The sequence below is a fragment of the Hordeum vulgare genome, chromosome 1H, assembly GCF_904849725.1.
Source record: "Hordeum vulgare subsp. vulgare chromosome 1H, MorexV3_pseudomolecules_assembly, whole genome shotgun sequence".
Lineage (NCBI taxonomy): Eukaryota > Viridiplantae > Streptophyta > Magnoliopsida > Poales > Poaceae > Hordeum > Hordeum vulgare.
In genome coordinates, this window is record NC_058518.1 from 48,627,442 (window position 1) to 48,655,058 (window position 27,617).

The 27,617-nt window shown below is 45.6% G+C and overlaps 1 pseudogene; it reads right to left on the reverse strand.

Annotated features, from left to right (window-relative positions):
• Positions 1-13,464: 13,464 nt before the first annotated feature.
• Positions 13,465-15,074, reverse strand: LOC123406471 (annotated as a pseudogene).
• Between the last annotated feature and the right edge of the window lie 12,543 nt (positions 15,075-27,617).

The window sequence follows — 27,617 nt, forward strand, 5'->3', positions numbered from 1 at the left end:
AAGGTCTGTTAGAATTATGTTAGTTGTTGATGCATTATTTATGAAATATTGCACGTAGGATGTCAAAACATTGTTTTCTCGACGGTTTCCTTGAGCAAACATTGTATGTGATACAACCAGAAGGTTTTGTCGATCCTAAAGATACTAGCAAGTATGCAAGTTCCAGTGATCCTTCAATGGACTGGTGCAAGCATCTCGGAGTTGGAATATACACTTTGATGAGATGATCAAAGATTTTGGGTTTGTACAAGGTTTATGAGAAACTTGTATTTCCAAAGAAGTGAGTGGGAGCACTATAGAATTTCTGATAGGTATATGTGGTTGACATATTGTGGATCAGAAGTAATGTAGAATTTCTATAAAGCATACAAGGTTGTTTGAAAGAAGTTTTCAAAGGAGTACCTGGATTACGCTACTTGAACGTTGAGCATCAAAGATCTATGGAGATAGATCAAAAGCGCTTAATAGAAGTTTCAACAAGATGCATGCCTTGACAAGTTTTGAAAGAGTTCAAAATAGACCAGCAAAGAAGGAGTTCTTGGTTGCGTTGTGAGGTGTGAATTTGAGTAAGACTCAAAACCCGACCCCGGCAGAATAAAGAGAATAGACGAAGGTCGTCTTCTATGCCTTAGCCGTAGAATCTAAAGTATGCCATGCTGTGTACCGCACCTGATGTGTGCCTTGACTCAAAGTATGTTGAGAGGTACAGAGAGTGATCCATGATTGAATCACTAGCAGCGGTCAAAATTTATCCTTAGTAACTAATGGACTAAGGAATTTTTCTCGATTATGGAGGTGGTTAAAGAGTTCGTCGTAAAGGGTTACGTCGATGCAAGCTTTAACACTAAGCCGAATAACTATGAGTAGTGAAACGGATTCGTATAGTAGAGTAGATATTTGGAGCATTTCCGAATAGCACGTAGTAGCAACATCTATAAGATGACATAAATATTTGTGAAGAACGCACGGATCTGAAAGTTTCAGAACCGTTGACTAAAACCTCTCTCACGAGCAATACGTGATCAGACCCCATAACTATATGGGTGTTGGATTCGTTGGAATCACATGGTGATGTGAACTAGATTATTGACTCTAGTGCAAGTGGGAGACTGTTGGAAATATGCCCTAGAGGCAATAATAAATTAGTTATTATTATATTTCTTAGTTCATGATAATCGTTTATTATCCATGCTATAATTGTATTGATTGGAAACACAATACTTGTGTGGATACATAGACAAAACACTGTCCCTAGTAAGCCTCTAGTTGACTAGCTCGTTGATCAAAGATGGTTAAGGTTTCCTGGCCATAGGCAAGTGTTGTCACTTGATAACGGGATCACATCATTAGGAGAATCATGTGATGGACTAGACCCAAACTAATAGACGTAGCATGTTGATCGTGTCATTTTGTTGCTACTGTTTTCTGCGTGTCAAGTATTTATTCCTATGACCATGAGATCATATAACTCACTGACACCGGAGGAATGCTTTGTGTGTATCAAACGTCGCAACGTAACTGGGTGACTATAAAGATGCTCTACAGGTATCTCCGAAGGTGTTAGTTGAGTTAGTATGGATCAAGACTGGGATTTGTCACTCCGTGTGACGGAGAGGTATCTCGGGGCCCACTCGGTAATACAACATCACACACAAGCCTTGCAAGCAATGTAACTTAGTGTAAGTTGCGGGATCTTTTATTACGGAACGAGTAAAGAGACTTGCCGGTAAACGAGATTGAAATAGGTATGCGGATACTGACGATCGAATCTCGGGCAAGTAACATACCGAAGGACAAAGGGAATGACATACGGGATTATACGAATCCTTGGCACTGAGGTTCAAACGATAAGATCTTCGTAGAATATGTAGGATCCAATATGGGCATCCAGGTCCCGCTATTGGATATTGACCGAGGGGTCTCTCGGGTCATGTCTACATAGTTCTCGAACCCGCAGGGTCTGCACACTTAAGGTTCGACGTTGTTTTATGCGTATTTGAGTTATATGGTTGGTTACCGAATGTTGTTCGGAGTCCCGGATGAGATCACGGACGTCACAAGGGTTTCCGGAATGGTCTGGAAACGAAGATTGATATATAGGATGACCTCATTTGATTACCGGAAGGTTTTCGGAGTTACCGGGAATGTACCGGGAATGACGAATGGGTTCCGGGAGTTCACCGGAGGGGGGCAACCCACTCCGGGGAAGCCCATAGGCTTTTGGGGGACACACCAGCCCTTAGTGGGCTGGTGGGACAGCCCCAAGGAGGCCTATGCGCCAAGATAAGAAAATCAAAGGAAAAGAAAAAAAAGAGGGAAGAAGTGGGAAGGGAGGGGGACTCCTCCCACCAAACCAAGTCCAACTCGGTTTGGGGGGGGGAGTCCTCCCCCCCTTGGCTCGGCCGACCCCTTGGGGATCCCTTGGACCCCAAGGCAAGGTCCCCCTCCCCCCCTCCTATATATATGGGGCTTTTAGGGCAGATTTGGAACGACTTTCTCACGGCTGCCCGACCACATACCTCCATAGTTTTTCCTCTAGATCGTGTTTCTGCGGAGCTCGGGCGGAGCCCTGCTGAGACAAGATCATCACCAACCTCCGGAGCGCCGTCACGCTGCCGGAGAACTCTTCTACCTCTCCGTCTCTCTTGCTGGATCAAGAAGGCCGAGATCATCGTCGAGCTGTACGTGTGCTGAACGCGGAGGTGCCGTCCGTCCGGTACTAGATCGTGGGACTGATCGCGGGATTGTTCGCGGGGCGGATCGAGGGACGTGAGGACGTTCCACTACATCAACCGCGTTCTCTAAACGCTTCGGCTGCACGATCTACAAGGGTACGTAGATCACTCATCCCCTCTCGTAGATGGACATCACCATGATAGGTCTTCGTGCGCGTAGGAAATTTTTTGTTTCCCATGCGACGTTCCCCAACAGATAGAACCTATGGCTGAAGCATAGGGGATGGAGCGCATATGCTCTCTATCTTCATCAGTTGCTGGGCACTGAGTCTTACTCAATCTCGTACCTTGTAGAACTGGGAAGAACCCTTTCTTGGACTGTTCCATTTTGAACCTTTTCAAAACTTTATCAAGGTATGTGCTTTGTGAAAGTCCTATTAGGCGTTTTGATCTATCCCTATAGATCTTAATGCCTAGAATGTAAGCAGCTTCTCCTAGGTCCTTCATAGAGAAACTTTTATTCAAGTAATCCTTTACGCTTTCTAAAAACTCCACGTTGTTTTCAATCAGCAATATGTCATCCACATATAATATTAGAAACGCCACAGAGCTCCCACTCACTTTCTTGTAAATACAAGATTCTCCAACCACTTGTATAAACCCAAATGCTTTGATCACCTCATCAAAGCGTTTGTTCCAACTCCGAGATGCTTGCACCAGTCCATAAATGGATCGCTGGAGCTTGCACACCTTGTTAGCATTCTTAGGATCGACAAAACCTTCGGGTTGTATCATATACAACTCTTCCTTAAGAAAACCGTTAAGGAACGCCGTTTTGACATCCATCTGCCAGATTTCATAATCGAAAAATGCAGCTATTGCTAACATGATTCTGACGGACTTAAGCATCGCTACGGGTGATAAAGTCTCATCGTAGTCAACTCCTTGAACTTGTGAAAAACCCTTTGCCACAAGTCGAGCTTTATAAACGGTCACATTACCGTCAGCGTCCGTCTTCCTCTTAAAGATCCATTTGTTCTGAATGGCCTTGCGGCCCTCAGGCAGTACCTCCAAAGTCCACACTTTGTTCTCATACATGGATCCTATCTCGGATTTCATGGCCTCCAGCCATTTGTTGGAATCTGGGCCCACCATTGCTTCTTCATAATTCGCAGGTTCATTGTTGTCTAACAACATGATTGATAAGACGGGATTACCGTACCACTCTGGAGCAGCACGTGGTCTCGTCGACCTGCGTGGTTTGACAGAAACTTGAACTGGAGTTTCATGATCATCATCATTAACTTCCTCCTCAACCGGCGTCGCAATGACAGAGGTTTCCCCTTGCCCTGCGCCACCATCCAGAGGGATGAGAGGTTCGACAACCTCGTCAAGTTCTATCTTCCTCCCACTCAATTCTCTCGAGAGAAACTCCTTCTCGAGAAAAGCTCCGTTTTTAGCAACAAACACTTTGCCCTCGGATTTGAGATAGAAGGTGTACCCAACTGTCTCTTTTGGATAACCTATGAAGACGCACTTTTCCGCTTTGGGTTCCAGCTTTTCAGGCTGAAGCTTTTTGACATAAGCATCACATCCCCAAACTTTAAGAAACGACAACTTTGGCCTTTTGCCATACCACAGTTCGTATGGTGTCGTCTCAACGGATTTTGATGGTGCCCTATTTAAAGTGAATGCAGCTGTTTCTAATGCATAGCCCCAAAATGATAACGGCAAATCAGTAAGAGACATCATAGATCGCACCATCTCTAATAGAGTACGATTACGACGTTCGGACACACCATTACGCTGTGGTGTTCCAGGCGGTGTTAACTGTGAAACAATTCCACATTGTCTTAAGTGAGCACCAAACTCGAAACTCAGATATTCACCCCCACGATCAGACCGTAGGAACTTGATCTTCTTGTTACGATGATTTTCCACTTCACTCTGAAATTGCTTGAACTTTTCAAATGTTTCAGACTTGTGCTTCATCAAGTAGACATAACCATATCTACTTAAATCGTCAGTGAAGGTGAGAAAATAACGATATCCGCCGCGTGCCTCCACGCTCATCGGACCACACACATCGGTATGTATGATTTCCAACAAGTCACTTGCACGCTCCATTGTTCCTGAGAACGGAGTCTTAGTCATCTTGCCCATGAGGCATGGTTCGCACGTGTCAAGTGAATCAAAGTCAAGTGACTCCAAAAGTCCATCAGCATGGAGTTTCTTCATGCGCTTTACACCAATATGACCTAAGCGACAGTGCCACAAAAATATGACGCTATCATTGTTAACTCTAACTCTTTTGGTCTCAATGTTATGTATATGCGTATCGTTATCAAGATTCAATATGAACAATCCTCTCACATTCGATGCATGACCATAAAAGATGTTACTCATAGAAATAGAACAACCATTATTCTCTGACTTAAAAGAGTAACCGTCTCGCAATAAACAAGATCCAGATATAATGTTCATGCTCAACGCAGGCACTAAATAACAATGATTTAAGTTCATCACTAATCCTGACGGTAACTGAAGTGACACTGTGCCGACGGCGATTGCATCAACCTTGGAACCATTTCCTACGCGCATCGTCACTTCATCTTTTGCCAGCCTTCGCCTATTCCGCAGTTCCTGTTTCGAGTTGCAAATATGAGCAACAGAACCGGTATCGAATACCCAGGCACTACTACGAGAGCCGGTTAAGTATACATCAATAACATGTATATCAAATATACCTGATTTTTCTTTGCCCGCCTTCTTATCTGCCAGATACTTGGGGCAATTGCGCTTCCAATGACCCATACCCTTGTAATAGAAACACTCCGTTTCCGGCTTAGGTCCAGCTTTGGGTTTCTTCGTCGGATTGGCAACAGGCTTGCCGCTCTTCTTCGAATTGCCCTTCTTGCCTTTGCCGTTTCTCTTGAAACTAGTGGTCTTATTCACCATCAACACTTGATGATCTTTACGGAGTTCAGACTCTGCGACTTTCAGCATCGCAAACAACTCGCCGGGAGACTTGTTCATCCCTTGCATGTTGTAGTTCAACACAAAGCCTTTATAGCTTGGCGGCAGTGATTGAAGGATTCTGTCAGTGATAGCTTCTTGCAGGAGTTCAATCCCCAGCTCAGCTAGACGGTTTGAGTACCCAGACATTTTGAGCACATGTTCACTGACAGATGAGTTTTCCTCCATCTTGCAAGCATAGAATTTATCGGAGGTCTCATACCTCTCGATCCGTGCGTTCTTCTGAAAGATAAACTGCAACTCCTGGAACATCTCAAATGCTCCATGACGCTCAAAGCGACGCTGAAGTCCCGGTTCTAAGCCATACAAGACTGCACATTGAACTATTGAGTAGTCCTCCTTACGTGCTAACCAAGCGTTCTTAACATCCTGATCAGCCGTAGCGGGTGGTTCATCTTCTAACGCAGCATTAAGGACATAATCCTTCTTCCCAGCTTGTAAGATTAGCTTAAGATTACGAGCCCAGTCTACAAAGTTGCTTCCATCATCTTTCAACTTAGCTTTCTCTAGGAACGTATTAAAATTCAGGATGACTGTCGCGTGAGCCATGATCTACAACACAAATATATTCAAAGTGGACTTAGACTATGTTCAAGACAATTAGAGTTTAACTTAATCAAATTATTCGCTAAACTCCCACTCAAAAAGTACATCCTCTCTAGTCATTTGAGTGGTTCATGATCCACTTACACTAGCTCAAGTCCGATCATCACGTGAGTTGAGTATAGTTTCAGTGGTAAGCATCCCTATGCTAATCATATCAACTATATGATTCATGATCGACCTTTCGGTCTCATGTGTTCCGAGGCCATGTCTGCACATGCTAGGCTCGTCAAGCTTAACCCGAGTGTTCCGCGTGTGCAATTGTTTTGTACCCGTTGTATGTGAACGTTGAGTCTATCACACCCGATCATCACGTGGTGTCTCGAAACGATGAACTGTAGCAACGGTGCACAGTCGGGGAGAACACAATTTCGTCTTGAAATTTCAGTGAGAGATCACCTCATAATGCTACCGTCGTTCTAAGCAAAATAAGGTGCATAAAAGGATTAACATCACATGCAATTCATAAGTGACATGATATGGCCATCATCACGTGCTTCTTGATCTCCATCACCAAAGCACCGGCACGATCTTCTTGTCACCGGCGCCACACCATGATCTCCATCAACGTGTTGCCATCGGGGTTGTCGTGCTACTCATGCTATTACTACTAAAGCTACATCCTAGCAAAAAATAGTAAACGCATCTGCAAGCACACACGTTAGTATAAAGACAACCCTATGGCTCCTGCCGGTTGCCGTACCATCGACGTGCAAGTCGATATTTCTATTACAACATGATCATCTCATACATCCAATATATCACATCACATCGTTGGCCATATCACATCACAATCATACCCTGCAAAAACAAGTTAGACGTCCTCTAATTTTGTTGTTGCATGTTTTACGTGGTGACCATGGGTATCTAGTAGGATCGCATCTTACTTACGCAACCACCACAACGGAGATATATGAGTTGCTATTTAACCTCATCCAAGGACCTCCTCGGTCAAATCCGATTCAACTAAAGTTGGAGAAACTGACACTTGCCAGTCATCTTTGAGCAACGGAGTTACTCGTAACGATGAAACCAGTCTCTCGTAAGCGTACGAGTAATGTCGGTCCAAGCCGCTTCAATCCAACAATACCGCGGAATCAAGAAAAGACTAAGGAGGGCAGCAAAACGCACATCACCGCCCACAAAAACTTTTGTGTTCTACTCGAGAAGACATCTACGCATGAACCTAGCTCATGACGCCACTGTTGGGGAACGTCGCATGGGAAACAAAATTTTTCCTACGCGCACGAAGACCTATCATGGTGATGTCCATGTACGAGAGGGGATGAGTGATCTACGTACCCTTGTAGATCGTACAACAGAAGCGTTAGAGAACGCGGTTGATGTAGTGGAACATCCTCACGTCCCTCGATCCGCCCCGCGAACAATCCTGCGATCAGTCCCACGATCTAGTACCGAACGGACGGCACCTCCGCGTTCAGCACACGTACAGCTCGACGATGATCTCGGCCTTCTTGATCCAGCAAGAGAGACGGAGAGGTAGAAGAGTTCTCCGGCAGCGTGACGGTGCTCCGGAGGTTGGTGATGACATTGTCTCACCAGGGCTCCGCCCGAGCTCCGCAGAAACGCGATCTAGAGGAAAAACCGTGGAGGTATGTGGTCGGGCTGCCGTGGAAAAATCGTCTCAAATCAGCCCTAAAACCTCCGTATATATAGGTGGGAGGGAGGGGACCTTGCCTTGGGGCTCAAGGAGCCCCAAGGGGGTCGGCCGAGTCCAAGGGGGGAGGACTCCCCCCCCCAAACCGAGTTGGACTTGGTTTGGTGGGAGGGAGTCCCCCTTCCTTCCCACCTCCTCCTTTTTTTTCTTTCCTCTTGATTTTCTTTTCCTTGGCGCATTGAGCCCTTTTGGGCTGTCCCACCAGTCCACTAAGGGCTGGTGTGCCACCCTCAAGGCCTATGGGCTTCCCCGGGGTGGGTTGCCCCCCCCCCCCCGGTGAACTCCCGGAACCCATTCGTCATTCCCGGTACATTCCCGGTAATTCCGAAAACCTTCCGGTAATCAAATGAGGTTATCCTATATATCAATCTTCGTTTCCGGACCATTCCGGAAACCCTCGTGATGTCCGTGATCTCATCCGGGACTCCGAACAACATTCGGTAACCAACCATATAACTCAAATACGCATAAAACAACGTCGAACCTAAAGTGTGCAGACCCTGCGGGTTCGAGAACTATGTATACATGACCCGAGAGACTCCTCGGTCAATATCCAATAGCGGGACCTGGATGCCCATATTGGATCCTACATATTCTACGAAGATCTTATCGTTTGAACCTCAGTGCCAAGGATTCACATAATCCCGTATGTCATTCCCTTTGTCCTTCGGTATGTTACTTGCCCGAGACTCGATCGTCAGTATCCGCATACCTATTTCAATCTCGTTTACCGGCAAGTCTCTTTACTCGTTCCGTAATACAAGATCCCGCAACTTACACTAAGTTACATTGCTTGCAAGGCTTGTGTGTGATGTTGTATTACCGAGTGGGCCCCGAGATACCTCTCCATCACACGGAGTGACAAATCCCAGTCTTGATCCATACTAACTCAACTAACACCTTCGGAGATACCTGTAGAGCATCTTTATAGTCATCCAGTTACGTTGCGACGTTTGATACACACAAAGCATTCCTCCGGTGTCAGTGAGTTATATGATCTCATGGTCATAGGAATAAATACTTGACATGCAGAAAACAGTAGCAACAAAATGACACGATCAACATGCTACGGCTATTAGTTTGGGTCTAGTCCATCACGTGATTCTCCTAATGACGTGATCCAGTTATCAAGCAACAACACCTTGTTCATAATCAGAAGACACTGACTATCTTTGATCAACTGGCTAGCCAACTAGAGGCTTGCTAGGGACGGTGTTTTGTCTATGTATCCACACATGTAAATGAGTCTTCATTCAATACAATTATAGCATGGATAATAAACGATTATCTTGATACATGAATTATAATAATAACTATATTTATTATTGCCTCTAGGGCATAATTCCAACATTGTTCCCCCTCAATCACCCCTTCTTCTTGTTCTAGGGATATAATTCTATTTTCTCTTCTTCTTCCATGAACTTATGCATGGTAGTATCTTGTGTTACCATCACCATCTTTTATTTCTCAATCTTTATATCAATGAAACCATTTGATACCTTCTTGTTTCATGATCCTAGCCAACTGTCCTCTAAGTTCTTTTTTATCCTCTCTATCACAAGATGTAAGTCCCATGATCTATGTATCTTTATCAATCTTACCAACTTTACTTATGATATCTTTCTCAATTTTCAAATACCAAGCATCCATATTCTTCTTCCATCCTTTAGTTTTTTCTTATCAACTTTCTCATCCTTTGTTGACATCCTTCCAGGTTAACCCCTTTATATTTCTCTTGCCACACTTTTGTAACGAACTCTCTCTATACATCCACGAATTCTCAAAATGAAAAACGGAGTCAAAGGTAGAATGAGCGACGGACTCCACAAAAAGCGGTGTATGATCTAACGCCTCCCAATAGAATTATTTCTTGCAATTTCCATTTTTGTATCATGTCAATATTTTTATCTACCATCTCAATACAACACTCTCGATAAATACCAGTAAGAGAAGTCATATGCATTAAAGATTTATTTTCAGAGGAATAGGCTACATTGTTACCAAAATCATCTCTTGCTGCTGCTCTGATCTTAGCCATGTCCTCCACTTTCTGATCTTATTTTCCTTTGCATCTTAGACTTCTTCTTAATTCTTCTTCTCCCTTCTCATCATCAATGTCTCCAGCTATGTTCCCATGCACATATTTTGTTTTCTTTCCAAAGTCTATAGTGTATTGGCTAGTATTGTAATCAGTAGGCTCTCCATATTTCCCTGGCTCATCACCTTTATATTTATCTTTCTCATATCCCTCATTTTATTCATCAATCATGTTTGTAATTTTCATCTCAAGCTTCTAATACGAGCTTGTTTAGTACCTCCTGATGTTGACAAAATTCAGCTTCTAGTTTCTTTTTGTCAGTTTGCAGCTCCACCATATTTTTTCCTCCATAGCCCACAAAGCAACCTGTCTAACCTTTTCGTCTTCCAGGGTATTTTTTGAACCACATCCATTTGTTTCTTCCTTTGGGGTTTTTCAGCAGTTGGGCCTTGGAAAATTAACCCAAAATACTTTCTATGGTTTTTTTTTCTGATCTCAATTCTTTATGTTTACTTCCTATAGTTAGCGGCAATGTATGTTGGATATTTTTTTATTAATTTTCCTTGCAAAAAAGTTCTTCAATTTTGGCAACTAAGTACTTTCAACCTAGGTAATCACGCATTCTTCAGCATGGCAACTATGTATTTATTTTTATCATGGGAAGTAAGAACTTTGTCACCTGATAACTGATCTGGCCACTATGCATATATTCAGTATAACAACTAAGCAATTTCAGTACTTGTAATCTGGAAACTAAGTTTTATAAGCATGGAAGGTAACCACTTGTAATTTGGAAACTAAATTTTATTAGCATGGCAACTAAACACTTTATAACCTAGCAACTAATCTACAACTACGCATATTCAGTAATCACCTTTCTTCCCCATTCGTCTTTGGAAGGTGTTCTAAGATCTGTTGTCTCATGGAGTTGGTGTGTTTGAGAAGAAGATGCATAGGGAGCGGTGAAAGCGACAAAAGAGAGTGGGGAGCGAGAGTGGTTTTTCTAGCGGTACCGGTTTCTATCGAATGGTGGGATGCGAACATTTCGTTTGGGGAAGTGCGCATTTATTGCTACATTATGACAATACACACATGGTCTCACACATATACATCACACTACCTTCTCTCTCTTTCCATCAAGGTAACTTTTTTACCCGCCTATATGACGTGTTGGACAGCCCGCGAGGAGGCAACATGACATAATGACTAGCTGATATGTTGGAAGTAAAAAAAGGTAGTATTACATCACATCCACCCATGTTTTTTTCCATGTGATTACATTGTATCAACTTTATTTGTGAATAAAATATCCGATTGACAAACCGTTTGGATATTACTACTAATCATATTTAAATCTTCAAAACAAGATCAAATTTGACACTTTTTTAAATTTAAATGTTTTTTTCATTGCATTATTTCATTGATTTTTCATTCTGGACATCGGTACTAATTCACTCAGGTTTGATTTCTATTTTCCGAGTCTTCAAAAAAGTTTTCATATCATTTTGTTAAATTATCTTTCATGGTTTGGTTGATCCTATACTATTTCGTTTATGTGATGACGTGGCTATGTCTTTATTATTTTTCCATGCATTCTCTCTCGTATGTTTTTTTTCACTATTTCATTCTATGCACAATTGATGTTTCATCTCTTATTTTGATATAAGTTTTATTTTGGTTTTTTACTTTTTGCATGTTTTACTTATTGGTTCACTCTGGTTTCAGTGATATACCTTCCGGTATACTCCTTCCGTCTATATATATAGAACCCCTCCATATATTATGGATTAGCATAATATTATATGATATGCATGTCACACAAAGTGTACCCTCGAATTCATATGCGAAAGGAGTTTGTGAGGACATAATTTTTATATGATACATTGCATATATTAATAATTTTATAAATCGTATAGCATATAATTGATCAAATGCTACCTCGAAAGACGTATTACACCTTATATATGTGGAATGGGTAGTATTATAAGTTTCATTATTGTATCAACATTCGAATTTGAACTTGTTCAAATCTTGTCCAAAATTGATTTTGTTTTAAAGCTTAAGTGTCATGAACACAAATCTGCGAACGGATTAAAAAAGGATCATTTGTTCAAAAGCTAAAAGAGTTGCGGAGCGTGAAATTAAACTAAAAGTATGGATGAATGACTCTGTGTTGAAAGAATAAAATATATTAAGTGTAATAAATTTCTACTGTCAAACACTGATTGAGGCTCACATAAAGAAAATCACATGTGTTAAAGCAAAGTCCATGAAATACTTCGTACGTACGCACACATCTTCAGATAAAATGTGCATGCGGCATATCCATTACCCGATAGAAACCGGCACGTTAGCTTTTCATGTGCGGGGTAGAGCTCAGCGAACGGCTCAGACATACCGCGGATTTGACAGTTTACGTGGAGCACGTACATAACGACTAGCTAGAGAGCGAGGTGGGCGCCGCCACTGTGTAGCGATGTCCATGAATCTTAACAGTTTCATAGGTGTTTTTTTCCTACAAAGCACGGATACGGCGACACTGATACGGCGAGACGGGTACGACGATACGGAATACGATAATTTCTAAAAACAACAATACAGCGATACGTCAAGCATATATTAATAATGATAAAATAACATGTAAAAAAGCTAACATAACAAAATGTATGAGATGAGATCAAAATACCGCATCACTGGTTGCCTAATTAATTTCATACCTTCGTGTTTCTCATTTTAAAAACCGCACTATCAGCAATGGGATAACACAACCAATCGGTCATAGACCGTCACAATCTAATTTGGACTGTAATACACATTAACATGACAACATAAAATCAACAAATCTTTTAGTGTTAAAAACTTAAGATTGTTAAATGACAAACATATATAAAGAGCAACCTTAGATTGCACGGGTTGGACAAATAATGAATGGGTACTACTCTTCTTCCAACATTTTAAAAGTTTTTTCTTAATAACGATATAGAGAGCACAATCTTCATTGAGCTCTTTATTCTCATAATAATAAATATATAGAAACTCTCACCTATGAACACGACGATAATTAAAATCAGCAAGCAATACACATCAATAATGCGAAAGTTAAAAGATGACATGATTTATATTTGTATCTTCTTCCTTAGCAATAGGAGACATCAACAACATCAGCAAGTAATTTTAGGCCATAAAAATCAACAAACAACGGGCCAATAACATCAACAAGCAATTTTATCCAGCAAACAACATTCTTAGAAAGCACTTTTATCCAACTACTACACCAGTACACAGTACACATACACTAACTATATGAATAGATCATCGATACATCAAGTTATGAGCAATACTCAGTGACGATACTTCAAGGATACCCGTATCGCTATTTTTTTCTTTATTTTTAAATTTAAAAAGACGATATTTCGGGGATACACGTATCGAAGACGTATCTGACGTATCGAAGTATCGACGAAGTACTGAACGGCGATACACAGATTTCTGAAGTATCGGTGTTTCGTAGGTTTTTTCCACTGACATGGTCCTTACTCCTATGGGCTACATGGGCATACATGCAGTTCATAGTTTGCCGGAAGGCCCAGAAGATGATCAACGGTACTTGAAGGCTGCGTAGGTCTGGAGTATCGTTGAGACACTGGAGACGAAGGTGACCAAGGCCACGAACTCGGCGAGGAAGGTGTAGTAGTTGCGATCCACGTAGGCCCAGCTCCGGCTCCGCTCCCTCAGCTTCTCCACCAGCACGCACAGGTAGCTCGTCGCCATCAGCTCGGCGCCGGACGCCGACTCACTCGCAGCGCCAACCATCCGGAAGAACCTCACCACCTCCTCTATGCTCTGGTTCCCCGCACTGCCGTCCTGCTGCAGCACCTCCGCCGCCAACAGCACGCTCGCGTCCTCCGCCGTCTGCACCATCTTCGGCATGAAAGACACGTACGCCGACACGTCCGTCGGTGTCTTCATCCACGCCCACGACGACTGCTCGAACGCCAACAGGTTCAGCAGCAGCGGCGCCGTGCGGAACTCCAGCCGCAACTGGGGCAGCAGCAAATGCGCCCCCCCCCCCCCCCCCCCCCCGCGCGCATTAGCTTCACCGCCAGAGGGACTAGGCCCATCACCGAGGCGATGCCGCATACCCGCCATGCTCCCCGCTCCGTGTGCCTTCTTCAACTCCACCTGCATCCGCTTCATGTCGCTTGCCGACGGCACGTCCTCCGCCCGCAAGGTCCTCCTGCGGCCCTCCGGGACAATCCATTGCAGCAGCGGCGCCAAGACCAGCGACGGGAGACGGCGCGCCAGCCTCCATGCCGCCTGCGCCCTGCCGCCGTACAGGATGTGCGGTGGCGGATGCCACCACCGGGTCCGCGCCGCGGTGACCATCTCATAGAGCAGGTGCAGGACGTGGGAGATCCCCTCGGCCGGCGGCAGCGCCTCGATCATGTCGCGGCCCTTCTCGCCGGCCAAGTAGTACAGCACGAGCTTCACGAGCAGGACCGACGGGGCGTAGCCGGCGGGCTCAAAGTCTGGCAGTATTGTACTTGAGATGAGGTCGACGAGGAGGAAGAAGGGCATCTGGTTCTCGGCGAGGACGAGATCGACAGAGAGCTGAGCGGGGCCGAAGGGCGTGGCGTGGATCGACGGTTCCTCGTGGCCCGCAGCGACGTTGATCAGGTGCTCGAAGATGAAGCAGCCGTCCAGCACCATCATCAGGATGAAGTCATCAGCGGCAATGTCGACGACCTCCTCGCTGGCATACATGGCCCGGGCCTCCTGCTCGCGGGCGGCCACGACGCGAACGTACTCCTGGATGACGGCGAGGTGATGCCTCGGGTCCGGGTGACCACGAGAGATGAGACTTTTGAGGTAGGCCACCTTTAGCCGCTCGGCGCCGATCCTCACGGTTGTGAAGTGGGCCAATGGCAACGAACCACGGCGTGAAGGCGTCGGCACGAGGCACCCGGTGACTGCTCACCATGGTCCGGTGCTGCTCCTCCGCCGCCACGCCCTCCTGTTTCTGCATCAGGCGGCGCGCCAGATGTTCGATAATTAATTAAGAAGAGAGTTAGAGTTTGTTACAACCAGCCTACAAAACCGTCTGATGATTACTCTCGTATAATGAGTGACCCTAGTTTTCTGGCCCCCGCAATGCTTCACCGCTTTGCCTCTTCTACGACGATGTCGAGTAGAACCGTCGGCGGAGCACTTTTATTGTGGAAGGCCCGGGAGTTTCGTTTGTTCCAGATTGTCCAAGAGACCAGCATGCTGAGGGAGGCTGCGGTCTTTCGGTTTAGAACTGACATCCGGTCCGGTGATCCCACCACGCCTCAACGGAGCCTTTCAAGTGCCATATTGAGGTGTTCATGTAGCACTATTAGAAGAAAGCCTACCAGTAGCGTCGGTTTTTTCCTTACCAGTAGCACTGGGGCAGCGCTACTGCTAACGCGCTAAAGCTAACCTGTTAGCAGTAGCGCCGGATTGAAAACGCTACTTGTATCTACGTTACAGTAGCACTGGAATAAATAAAGTGCTACTGCTAAGCCAGCGCTACTGCTAATATTTCAACGTTACTGCTAATGTTTATGCTTTTAATATTTAATTCCCGTCCTATTTACACCCCTCTACGTATTTTTGCATGCTCTAAACAGTAGTTTCATCGTATCATAATAAACATGCATTATTCTTATCATATCATACACATAAAGTAATCTCGTCATTTATACCATCATCGTTATTATCCAACACATATATCGTTATCCAACACAAATGTCATCAAATCTCGAAAATAGCGATACACGCAAGTCATGACACACTCACAAGTTTCATCATCCCTATCTAAACCATTAGGTAGAAGAGAAGAGCGATCAGTGTGAGCAAGAACGCGATTATGCAATACTTCTTGAGGCACCGCTTTCGCTCCGTCTCTTGCCGTAGCATCCACCTTAAGTAACTCATTTCTGCTTCGGCTCTGCTGCTGAACCCTCTATGGCTAGCACCCGGGTACGTGTCCACCTGGGCATGAGCTTCTGGCCAGTGGTCATACACTCCACGAACCCTTCCAATGAATACGGTGTAGCAGCCCTTCGCGATCTCCGATCTATGTACCTGCATCGTAAGTTGATTAACAACGATATATAATATGCTGCATAATGTACTTGAGAAACACAAAGAGGCATAGTTAGCAGAATACAAGCAGTAAACATAAATAATGAAGTTCGTCATACACAATCTAATTAACTAGAGCGATGTATACACTAGTTCCTAGAAAGCCGGTAGTACTTATTATAAACACACACTGTCATCGTCAATCACTCCTCCATGTTGGCGCCCCAATCTTCATAGTCAGGGATGAATGACCCGAGCTGGTTGAAAGGCTTTAGGTCCATAAGCTAAGCGCGTAGCATTTCTCGAACATTCTTCCGCCTCATTGGCCCATGGAAGAACATCCCTCCTTGTTAGACGACCTGCTTCATGATCACTTGGGCAAGTTCACACTGTATGTCATAAGACTCAGCTCGGATCGATGATCCGGTGTTGTTCCTATGCTTGTGGCCCAGTTGAAAATCTCGGCATCGCCAAAATTAGCTGTCATGCGAAGGCGTTGATTATCCCTTTTGTACTCAATCATGTGATACATGAGGTAGAATCCATAAGCCTTACTAGTGTTCGGTTGCTGGATGCACCAGAAGTTGGTCTTATGGCCGAAAGTCGGCGCTTGATTCATGTACCTTTTCACCTTGATATATCCACCAGTAAGGTTGAATGTTATCAAGGCACTATCCAGAACACTCTTTATGTGCGTGTAATCCTTTTTCTTGATGTTCTTGGACGAGTCCAAGTACAGAGGATGGGAGTATTGTGGGTATAGATAGATGAGGACGCCCCCCCTCGCTGCGCAAAATAGGTGCACCTCAAATTAGCCTCAATGCTTGCAAAGGAATGATTAGAACTTACGAAAGGATATCCGAGGATGACTTAAGTGGGATTATAAGGCAGGAGAATCGTTTCCTTGTCCTTATTAGCGATCATGAAATTGCTGATGTACTTGCACGAATAGTCACGGTGCTCTTTGCAGACTACCAAGAAGCTCCCGTGCATATAGTACGGGTCCGCGACGCAGATATATTCTATGTTCTTGTCCCTGATGATGTAGTTGAGATACAACGCATACAGGCGGATGAACTGAAAATCCAGCTTGGTCATGTGGAACATGTCGTAGATGTAGTCAAATCGCAGGATGAACTTATCCGCGGGACATCTGTCGACGTATGACATCGCACCCGAGACCTGAGATGGGTAAAGCGGGTAGTATCCTGCTTTTTCCGTGCTGACAAGTCTCCTCTCTATGGCCAGCACATCATCATGAAGTCTCCTTAGATCATTGTTCTATAGGTTCTCTAGCGCTATCTAAGGTAGGATCAGGTTGCCGGCGACATGGAAACGATCCGCACCTACGACAGGTATTCTGTCTACCTCCCGAGGCTTTAGAGGCGGCTGGCTGCTTGAAGCAGCTCTGGCACCTTTAGATCCTTTCTTCTACGGTCTCCTCCTTCGCTTCTTGGCGGGTGGCGGTATTGAGCCCGCCATACCTTCCCTCACCACCACCCCCAGCGTCGTCGGGCTAATTACCAGCGGACGGACCCCGTGTTGTTCTTGCTGGGTAGAGGCGGCATCTGGGGCATCTCCTGCGAGGATCACAGGAAGAGACACTTTTTGCAATCACCCGTAGGACGTTGCGGCTCCGGCAATTAAGACATCATCAAGTCATCTCCATGCTCATAGCCTGAGTCATACTCCCGACCATCGTAATAGCCTGTATTGATATACTAGTTAGGGTCATCAACATCCTCATCCATGACACCATCAGCATTTGCTGCTTCAAATGGGGCGACGTCGGCTTGCACTAATGGAGGCTCTCCCTCGTTGCGTCGACCGCTATCACCCGCTGCGACAGGTGCAGGTAATTGGGTAGGTCGGGTGGTGTTCATACCTTGTTGAGGAGTTGTCGTTGGTGTGCTACCGAGCGCCTCGACACGAAGGTGATTCTTTGGCCAAGGCAAGATTTAGCTCTTGCATGCGCCAATCTGTTTAGGGGTCTCGTCGTCATCGACTGGTGTCCGAAGAGGCAAATCCTCGAAGCCTGCTTTCACACTGGCTCCACAAGCTTTGAAGACACTATGGGGCATCTATTGGTTGTGGAGCATCGGTCCTTCGGCTTCATGATCGTTGCCTTTCCCACGTCCACATTATGGCCATTGACATCGTACAGTAGGGTGCACGGGGTTTCGTCAGCCTGCGAAGACATGACTACGATGTCAGACATACGAAAGGAAACCAAAACGGAAGACTATATAGACATGCTGGTGAAGAGTGTATGGCGCGTAATTACCGTGATGGCGTCGAGCTCAGCCAAAGACGAAGTCTCGCCGAGCACGCTAGAGACGGAGGATGGGCTACTGTGATCCGGAGCGAGACCAGGTACGGGAGCATGTGTGGTTGCGTGAGCAGGTGCTGGTGGTGCGATGTTCGCCGAATTGCTCCCGACAAAGCTGAGAAGGGGAAAGTCCTCTGGCCCTTTTTCTGGATTCCGCCTCACAAACTCAAAAACTGTCAGAACCAATTGGCCCAAGGAAGATGCCACAGCTGCATTAACCTTATCGTCAATTACCTTGGCCAGCTCTTCTTTGGTCTCAACTTTGCTCTTATCGACCGCTTGCGCGACCTTCTCGTTGATGCTATGTTGAGAATTTTGTCATCTCTGATTTTTTTCTTCCGGCTTCTCGTGGTGGCACTTCATCCACGACCTTCCATCTCTGACGCCGTGCACATGTCCATAAGACGGAGGTTTGTCCATCGGGAAATTTTGAAGTATGTTCAGGGCCCGGTTGAACGGGTTGTCCCACTTGGGCCTCGCCGACGACTGAGATAACTTTCTCTTTTTGCGAAAGGAACGTGGATGGTTTATAAATGTGACATAAATTGTTGTCGAATTGATTGGAAGCTAATTTATGTAAGGTAGTAATAGAATAATTACCAATAGTCTCATGAACTTCCTCGTGTTCAAGTCCATGGAAGAGACCTTATTGACGGGGTCCCACTTGTGCTGGTCCCTGATCCAGTCACGCTCATGCGGGTTGGTGAACTCCGCCAAGGGGTCTGGGATTCCATGACTTTCACGTTTGGCGTCCTCCTTGGCCCATACATGCCTCTTCCCCTCGAAACCACGGCTTACGAGGCGCTGGGCAGGCGTGTTCCTGGCCTGTAGCTCCTTCATTTTCTCCGACTTTTGCTGCGCTTCTTCTGTAGCGCAAGTCTCCGTGAATTTTTCGAAGTCCTCTTCCGTTAGTGACGGATTGTCAGCATAAATCTTGGACCACGATTCATTGTTCACAATCGATTTTTCACCCTTACTTTCCAAGCGGACAAGGTTTTGGTGAACGTCATCATTGCCTTTGTTGGGGATATTACCTGCGGTGTGACCCTTCCTAATTGGGCCGGGTCGGGAAAGGGGCGACTCATACATACATGGTTAGTATAAGCCTTGGCCTAGGCCTGAGGCGTGTTGAGAGATATTCTTCAGAAGGCCGCTAGGGCCTATGAGCCAGATGGCGGTTCAGGATTGATGAAGAAGATAAGCCGCCAAGGAGGTTTCCTGGCTTGCCAAACACGGCGACTTAGAGATATGGAAGGCCACGATTTGTAATGTGGCCAGGACTTTTGTAAACCCTAGGGCCTCGACTCGTATATAAAGATGAGTCTCTGGGGAGATAGGTCAAGTTAGAAATCATCGAGAGCTAGGTCAGGCGAGTTACGCCCTCCTTGTAATCGAATCCACCATCAATATACACAGAGCAGGACGTAGGCTTTTACCTCCACACGAGGGGCCGAACCTGGGTAAATCTGAGTCTCGCTTCCGCTCACCCCCTTTGAGTTGCCACCAAGGTGTGATGGCTCCTTCATTAAGTCCTTTCACGAGGACATCTATCGTGACAAAACCACGACAGTTGGCGCCCAACGTGGGGCTAGCGCACGGTGGAGTTGAGTTCTCAAAGGGAGCCCTTCCAGGGTCAGGAGGCTATGCGGTCGGTATCATGACAAAAAGCCGCCGCGGAAAATACTACATCGACAACTCGCAGTGGGGGCCTGAAGCCGATTCAATCAAATCTGGATACAGAGTCCCATTCGGCAAGATCCACGTCTTCATCGGCAAGTTTGGGGTGCCCGTACCTGTGCCGGACACCTTCACCGACATCGTCAAGCCGGCCCGGTACGCCCATCCCATCAAGCATAATGCCAGGGGACGCCACACTTTGTTGGTTTTACGCAGGGAACCGACCTACCGGACGGGACGGTACTCCAGGATATCACCCCCGTCAACTCAGACGACGAGTCATCCATGGGCGACACAGATTCAATCTGCCCTCTATACGAGGGACAGCTCGGAGGGTTGCCACAGGCGGCAAACTCGGAAGACTTTGCGGGACCGCATCAACAAGTTGCCATCTGCATGGCAGGGGCGGCACCACCTCAGCCAAACCCGGACGGCAACAACGAGATTGGCGGGTCGTCGAAACCCCCGGCTCAGGTCATGGCAGACTTGGCAGCAGAGACGGCCAAGCTCATGGCGATCGCTGTAACAGCAGAGAACGATGAAACAATCAACGCCGAACTGGCAAAACTGCGAGAGGAGATGGCCAAGACTCAGCGGGATGTGGAAGCGGAAGCCGCCAGGATGGAAACGCAGCAGGCCCGGATCACCGTTGAGACAGAGCGTTTGAACACTGAGGGTTGGCGGCTTGAGAAACAACAGCGGGCCTCCGAAGCGATCCACCAGAGGAGACATCATGGTCGCCTCCCGGCCGATCTAAACCCGACTCGCCTCTTTGACAGCCCGCATACCCCCAGGATGGGACCCGATCGACCTTGGCAGGCCGCTCCACGGGATGATCCGGCTCGCGCGCCGCCTAACCCGCATCCACCTCAGCCAACAGAGGCCCGTGCGCCCCGTTTCTAGACACCACGGGGTCACTTCTCGAATCTTGTGGATAACCTGTTGGCGGCAACCCGCCACCTGGAGTATCACCCAATTTACGGAAACTCCCCGGCTAAAGTGGAGGTGAGAAACGCCATCGAGATGCTGAAAACAGCAGTGGTCAAACATGCGCGATATTCACAAGCCGTGACCGGTTACACTCCACGCCCTAGGCGAGTCACACCAGGAGTCGCCATAATAACCCGCCTGCGGTGACCAGCGAGCAACGGCGTTCGCCGTAGATCAACTCGCCCGGGATGGCCGATACATGACCTCAAGACCTTGTGGATGCGGCGTGAGCCGCCCGCTTGATGGAAACGACAGTTGTGGCGGTTCAAGGCTATCCAGCTTACACCCAGCCTCCTCCCGTTTTGACCGATACAGGCGGCAGGCACGTTGGGGTGCCCTGTCTAATGCCCGCCCTCCACAATGAGCATGTGACAAAGGATTTCAAAGCACCAAGAAAGGTACCCAATTACACACCAGATCTCGAGCCAGGATCGTGGATCAAGAGTTACGAGCTTGCCATGGATATGCTCGATGTGAATGAGGCAGTCTGCGCCAAGTATTTCACCATGATGCTCGAAGGAACGGCGCACACATGGTTGAAAATCCTGCCGCCCAATTCTATCCACACCTCGGGCTAGTTGAAGGAACGCTTCATAAAAAATTCCGAGGAACCTGTAAACGTCCAATGACCATCGTTGACCTGCAACACTGTGTCCAACGCCCGGATGAGTCGGCCCATCATTGGACGCGGCGGGTTCCTGAGGTCATCCACTCATCAGATGGCATCTCGGCGGCTGAGGCACTGCTAATTCTAGAGAAAAATTGTCATTACGAGCCTTTGGTGCTGAAGCTCAGGCGGCTCGAACGTAAAGTGCAGGACATGGGCAAGTTGATGGACACCCTGACCAGGTACGGCGAGTCAGACGACACTAAAGACCCCAGGGAAGATGACGACAAGGTTAGCACCGCCAGGAGAGGCGAGTCATCGAAAGGCCACTCACAATTCGAAGGGCGGGACAACCACAACCATGCGGGACAAAGTAAAAGGAGACAATAGGAAGGCGTCACGGACTTCGTCGCTAACACCAACGACGGCAACAGGAACCAGCGCTAGAAGAAAAGGGGCTTCAGCGGGAAGAAACCACACAACTATCACGAGATGCTCAAAGGCCCCTGCCCACAGCACGCCACCGCTGAAGGGTCGTCTACTCATTCCTGGGAGGATTGCTATGTGATGCAGGAACTCCAACCCGAGGCACTCAAGAAAGGTCAAGGAGGTGACCAAGGCAGACGTCAGGAGCAGTTCAGCACACCCGGGTCACATCGAAGCCCGTTCGGTGGGTTCCCCAACCCGGGCCCACAGGGCGGGTCACAGTCTAATGCCGGGCAATACCAGGTTCACGATCATTAGCGGTACAACACGCAGGGCGTGTTTCACCAACCGCCCCGCAAGGTGATCCCGAGTGGCAGGATGACAACGGCGGCTTTCAGAATAATCCTAAGCAGTTGAACAGTGGGCAATATCACGTGTTCACCACCAGCACTTGCAAACGGTACCAAAAGGTGAAGCACAGAACTTTCAGCGTGGTAGAGTGATACGTCTCCGTCGTATCTACTTTTCCAAACTCATTTGCCCTTGTTTTGGACTCTAAGTTGCATGATTTGAATGGAACTAACCCGGACTAACGCTGTTTTCAGCAGAATTTCCATGGTGTTGTTTTTGTGCAGAAATAAAAGTTCTCGGAATGACCTAGAAATTTACGAGGATTTTTTGTGGAATATATAAAAAATATTGGCGCAAGAATCAACCGGAGGAGTGGAGCGTGGATCCCACAAGCCCACCAGGCGCGGGGCACCCTTGGCCGCGCCTAGCAGGCTTGTGGGGCCCACGAAGCTCCACCGCCTCCAATTCCAGCTCTATTTAGTCCCTTTCGTGTGAAAAAAGTCAAGGAGAAGAGTTCATCGCGTTTTACGATACAGAGGCGCCGCCATCTCCTGTTCTTCCTCTGGAGGGCAAATCTGGAGTCCGTTCTGGGCTCCGGAAAGGGGAGATCGTCGCCATCGTCATCACCAACCTTCCTTCATCGCCAATTCCATGATGCTCTTCATCGTTCGTGAGTAATCTCATCGTAGGCTTGCTGGACGGTGATGCGATGGATGAGATCTATCATGTAATCGAGTTAGTTTTGACGGGGATTGGTCCCTAGTATCCACTATGTTCTGAGATTGATGTTGCTACTACTTTGCCATGCTTAATGCTTGTCACTAGGGCCCGAGTGCCATGATTTCAGATCTGAACCTATTATGTTCTTGTCAATATATGTGTGTTCTTGATCCTATCTTGCAAGTTGTAGTCACCTACTATGTGTTATGCCCGGCAACCCCGGAGTGACAATAGCCGGAACCACTCCCGGAGATGACCATAGTATGAGGAGTTCATGTATTCACTAAGTGCTAATGCTTTGTTCCGGTTCTCTATTAAAAGGAGAACCTTAATATCCCATAGTTTCCATTAGGACCCCGCTGCCACAGGGAGGGATGGACAATAGATGTCATGCAAGTTCTTTTTCCTAAGAACGTATGACTACATATGGAATACATGCCTACATTACATTGACGAACTGGAGCTAGTTACATATCTCTCTGTGTTATAACTGTTGCATGATGAATATCATCCCGCATAATTATCCATCACCGATCCAATGCCTACGAGTTTTTCCTACCGGTCCTTGCTAAGTTACTTTGCTACTACTGGTGTCATTGCTTCTACTGTTACTGTGTCACTATTGCTGTCGCTGCTGCTACTGTTACTTTGTCGCTACTGCTGTCACTATTGCTACTGGTTACCATTGCTACTGTTGCTATCACACTACTCTGCTACTGATACTTTGCTGCAGATACTAAGTCTTTTAGGTGTGGTTGAATTGACAACTCAACTGCTAATACTCGAGAATATTCTTTGGCTTCCCCTTGTGTCGAATCAACAAATTTGGGTTGAATCCTCTACCCTCGAAAACTGTTGCGATCCCCTATACTTGTGGGTTATCAAGACTATTTTCTGGCGTCGTTGCCGGGGAGGCATAGCTTTATTCTCTGAGTCGCCTGGGATTTATGTCTGCTGATCACTATGAGGAATCCAAGAGATCCAAAAAATAAATTCTTGCCCTCAACTACGAGGACAGGTAAGGAACTGCCATCTAGCTCTACACTTGATTCACCTTCAGTTATGAGTAAGTTTGCGACACCACCTCCTGCTAGAAATTTTGATGTGTTGCCTGTGCTTGATGATGCTACTTTTGCTGCCTATGATGCTTGTGATGATGCTTTTCTTGATACTGCTTTGCTACTAGGCGCATTCCTTGATGCACAAATTGCTAGAGTTTCTGCTAGATGTGATGATACTTCTGAAACTGCTGAGATTATTGAAGTAGAACCTGTTGTTTCACCTGTTAGAACTAGCTCTCCTAGATATGAATTGTCTGATATGCGTGAGGGTTATGTTATGGAGGGAGAGATAGCTGAGGACTTTCTTGCTTGTAAGGATAGCTATGATGTTGAGAAATTACTGCGCAAGTGGAAAGAAAAATCTTTGAACGCTAGGATGAAATACGACCCGAAGTTTGCTACTTCGGCTATCTTTGTGACCGATAAGGATTATGAATTCTTTGTCGACCCTGAGTTAATCACTCTGGTCGAATCTGATCCTTTTCACGGTTATGGGTCTGAAACGGTTGTAGCCCATCTTACTAAGCTGCACAATATAGCCACCCTATTCACGAGTGAGGAAAAGATCCGCCACTACTATATCCTTAAGTTGTTTCGTTTCTCGCTAAAGGGTGATGCTAAGACTTGGTTCACTTCTCTTGCTCCTGGTTGTGTGCGTAGTCCTCGGGATATGATCTACTACTTCTTTGAAAAATATTTCCCTGCCCATAAGAAGCAAGCTGCCTTGCAGGAAATATATAACTTTACGCAAGTTGAAGAAGAGAGTCTCCCACAAGCTTGGGGGAGGCTTGTCCAGCTACTAAATGCTTTGCCCGATCACCCTCTTGAGAAGAATGAAATACTTGATATCTTCTATAATGGACTAACTGATGCTTCTAAGGACCACCTAGATAGTTGTGCCGGTTGTGTTTTTAGGGAATGAACTGTAGAACAAGATGAGATTCTATTGAACAATACCTTGTGCAATAAGAACGCTTGGACTATTCCCGAACCACCTCCGAAGCCAACTCCTAAGAAAAGAGGCATCCTATTCCTCAGTCCTGAAGATATGGAAGAAGCTAAGAAATCTATGAAAGAGAAAGGCATTAAATCTGAAGATGTCAAAAATCTACCACCTATTGAAGAGATCTATGGTCTTGATAACCCGACACAGGTAGTAGAGGTAAATTCTCTTTGTAGATTCAATGAGAGTGATATTCCTTTTGATAAACCTTCTAGCTTATGCCTGGATGAATTTGATAACTTTGTTGCCAAACAACAAAGTTTCAATGATTATGTTAGCAAACAATTGGAACAGAATGCTCGTATGCTTAGTCATTTAAGTGCTTGTGTGGACAAAAACGTCATTGATCTTAAGTTGTTGAGTAAACATGGCTCTATGGTTACTACTCAAGTAGAACATGTACTTAAGGCTCAAAAGGACTTGCTCAATGAGTTGAATGACAATTCTGTCAGAGTCGTCACTAGAGGCGGTAGAATGACCTAGGAACCTTTGTATCCCGAGGGTCATCCTAAGAGAATTGAACAAGATTCTCAAGGAGTTAGCACTGATGCACCTAGTCATCCTAGAAAGAAAAAGAAAGATGATAGGAACTTGCATGCTAGCAGCCCTATTGCTGTTACACCTGAGATTCCAAACGATATCTCCGTTTCTGATGCCGAAACACAATCTGGTGATGAACATGAGCCTAATGATAATATCGAGGGTAATGTTCATGTTGATGCTCAACCTAGCAATGATAAGGATCTGGAGGTTGAACCTGTTGATCTTGATAACCCACAACCTAAGAATAGGAGATACGATAAGAATGACTTCCTTGCTAGGAAGCATAGTAAAGAAAGGGAACCATGGGTTCAGAAACCCATGCCCTTTCCTCCCAAACCATCCAAGGAAAAGGATGATGAGGATTTTGAGCGGTTTGTTGAAATGATTAGACCTGTCTTTCTGCAAATGCGTTTGACAGGTATGCTCAAAATATTTCCGTATGCTAAGTACATGAAGGATATTGTGACTAATAAGTCTCTAGCTCAGCTCGTTCATTGCATGTATCTATAATTATCCTCACTATATATATTATGTTGACTGAAGATCGTCGAATAAAAAAAGCAGGAATCTTCCATGTTGGGTTCATTAGCCCAGAATCGGTAAATGTATTGTCGGTATGAAATGAAACCAAAGAGATCGAGGTTAAATTACTAAATTCGTTGCTTGTAAATCAAAACAAAAGGGAAATACACTTTCCTTGCAACTTCAAGTGAGTGGTGTTGTCTTCTCTATATATTCGGTTTTGCTTACTCGAGGTTAATTAGTAAATGTAGTTGATGAGTTATGTATGTGTCCGCAGTTACCACTTTATTCTGCTATCCATTAAGCTTGATGCGACAAAAGTAATTGTCTTAGACTCGAGACGTAAAGATCCCGAGGATTATGCAGACATGTCTGCAATGCTCAAGAAGTAAGTTCACTCAATATCGGGACCAGCATGCAACTTTTGTTAATTTCCTGATATCAAGTAATCATTTTCTTTGCCTGGCCGGATTTGGAAGAAGTTCACGAATAAGGTTCATGGTATACCCAAAGAGTTGCAATTCACGTACCCCCCAGTAAGTAGTACTAGCTAGATAGTTCCACGCATCTCTAATTGATTCAAATTTTCATCAATATATCATTACCATGCTTGCTTATCAGTTTGATTGAACTCTATATATTCTTGTAAAGTGCTTGTACGAGGTAGTTGGGACTAAAAAATGTGCATACTACGTATGCGAGGTCATTCGCCTCTCGACCTCTGGGCGGGGTATCTCTGATGAACAATTTGAAGTACGTAAATAATATTCACAATTTTATTTTATATATTACCATCAATTCTGTTGAGTTTTATTCATATATGTGCATGTATTGGCCCCCTTCTTTAAATTAGATATGGAAGAAGCAGGATGAACCCCTATCAGAGGATGGCATACGAGCAATTAAAGAGGAATTGGCGGGATTCTTTCTTGACCATGTCATACCTACTAACGGAGAATACCATGTGAGCTATTTGTGATTGGATCTTAGGTAGATGATGTTAGGCATTGTAAAAGATGTTAAGTATTGTAAATGATTTCCTTCATTTTCTTATTAGCTAGCGTCATGTTCTCTCTATATGTATAGTAGCTAGCGTCAACCAAGCACGAAGAAAGAGAGCACACTTCTCACTATTAGGTAGCTACACAATATGAAACCACTAAACTAACCCTCCACCCCCCCCCCCCCCCCGTGTTAAAAAAACAAAAACCCCAGCTCCGCGCAGATGCTGACGCGTGGATGCCATGTTG